Genomic DNA, 2,270 nt, shown 5'->3' with positions numbered 1-2,270 from the left:
CACCGACATCACATATGACAGAGAGAAACAAAGAGGGAAAACACAACACAACAAAACCAAAAGCACAACCAGTGTAATCGAACGGCATTGGCCAGCCGAAACCATGCCATGACACTGCACCGTCGACGTAATCAAAAGCTCCACGCATCCGAGACAGCACAGCGCCGCGACACCACCTGTGTCGTGGGGTACAATCGAAAGGTCGCACGAGGCCGAGACAGCGCCACGACGCCTATGTGCCACCGGCGGAGTCGAAGGGCATCGCCAAGCAAACCAAACCAGGACACTGCACCGTCGACGCAATCGAAAGGCGCCGCGCATCCGAGACTGCACAACGCCGCGACACCACCTGTGCCATGGGGTACATTCAAAAGGTCATGCGAGGCCAGACAGCGCCACGGCACCTGTGCGCCACCGGCGAGGACGCTGGGCACCGCCAAGCAGAGACACACGAGGGGGCACTCCGAGAACGAACAACAAGAACACTGACGACGAAGAAGTCCCGCCTGAAAGAGAGAGACAGCCACCCCCACAAGCCACGGCCCTCCCGGGTGGGAGGAAGCCGCATCCATGACCGCCACTGCAAAGCCATGGAGCTCGCCACCCCGACAGACAAGCGCCCACCGAAGCTGAGAGCAGGACAAGGGGATCTCCTCACCACCCACGGCCGCACCCCGCGTGGGGAGCAAGCCGCATCCATGAATGCCATCTGCACGCCAAAGACCTGCCGACCTGCGCAACCGCAACAGGTCGATAGACGGGAGAAGTAGTGACCAACAGCATCGCCCGGCACCACGCCGGCCAACACCAGAACGGGAAGCTCCAAGGCACCCACGCCGTACACATGCAAGCGAGAGGGGGAGCCGAGCTACAGCAGGTGCAGGAAAGGGATGCCCCCAGCGGATCTGAGATGGAACCGCCCAGAACCAGCCGCGCATGCCGCAGCACACCCAGGCGGAGACAGATCGGGGCAAGCCCGGGGGAGCAACACCGCCTGGGACCACCGCCTGCGCCGCACAGAGGCCCCGACGCTGGACCATCCCCGCAGCCGAGGGACGCAGGACGTCCGTGACGCCTCCGACTGCGCCGACGGGGAGCCACCAAAACCTCTGTGCACGCACCACCGAGACGTCCAGGCTGCAGCAGGTCCCGCACAAGGCCAGCACCGCGCCACCGGGGCACAGTCGCTGAGCGGGAAGCACACAGCCCAGCGACTGCCAGATCCGCGCTGGAACGGGCAAGAGAGGCCAGATCCCGCCGCCGCCAGCCGCCGGAGGGCTTTGCCCGGCGGCGTATGCCGGCGGCGAGGAGGGGGTTTGGCGGCAGCAGCTGGGGTTGCCCGCCCGAGTCGCCTCCCTGAGACGACGCGGGGGGAGGAGGAGCAAAATCTATTGTTTGTTTTCATGATCGCGTCTAAGGTGGTGTTTGGTTTTCTAGTCTTAGGACTTTTTCTAGTCCCAACTAAAAAGTCTCTAGTCCCTAAAAAGTCCCTCCCTATTTGTTTCCAGAGACTGAAAAGTCCCTAGTCCCTTCCTAGAGGTTATTAAATGACCATGTTGCCCCTAATATATAGAAAAATAACAATGAAACAAAACCATGGGGTGGCGGGCCAATGGATGCATGAAGGGGCATTGTTGGAAAAGTTCAAAAAAGTCACAAAAAGACTCTCCTTGAGAGTTTTCTTCATTTAGTCTCAAATGTCTAGTTCCGTCCCTAAAAAGTCCGTTCCGTTTGATAAAAAAAAGTCTTTAAGAGAGATTTTTTGTAGTCCCTACACAAAAAAGTCCCTGTAAACAAACACCACCTAACCTCGCGCGGCACTAGTACAATGTCACGCAGCGAACGATGGCCCGGGAGCTTTGTGCTTGCCTTTCTTGCTTGGCACGGGGAGAAACGACTTCCCTTCGCCCATTCCTTAGTCTGGATCCATCGATTCCATCCCGTCGTCCATGATACGGGAATGCTGGCTGGCCGGCCGGAACGAGCAGCCGAACGCCGCGATGAGTGTTGGTGCGCCGGAGAAGCGGCCACCGCAGAGCTTCGGTCCCACGCAACCACGTTGCGTGTAGCCAAAATGTCAAGCAACGTGCTGGTGTGCCGGAGAAGCGGCCACCACAGAGCCTGTTGTTTATTGGAGGTACCGGGTCTTACGTAGTACACCGTACCTGCTAAACATGGAGGAGAGATTATCTTGTGACCGAGGAACCTTCCTTCGCATGAAGCCACCATCATGCACAGTTGACAATGGAGTTGTGCATATGGAGCTGCAT

Source organism: Triticum dicoccoides, chromosome 6A (genome assembly GCF_002162155.2).
Source record: "Triticum dicoccoides isolate Atlit2015 ecotype Zavitan chromosome 6A, WEW_v2.0, whole genome shotgun sequence".
Taxonomy (NCBI): domain Eukaryota; kingdom Viridiplantae; phylum Streptophyta; class Magnoliopsida; order Poales; family Poaceae; genus Triticum; species Triticum dicoccoides.
This window is presented reverse-complemented; position numbering follows the sequence as displayed.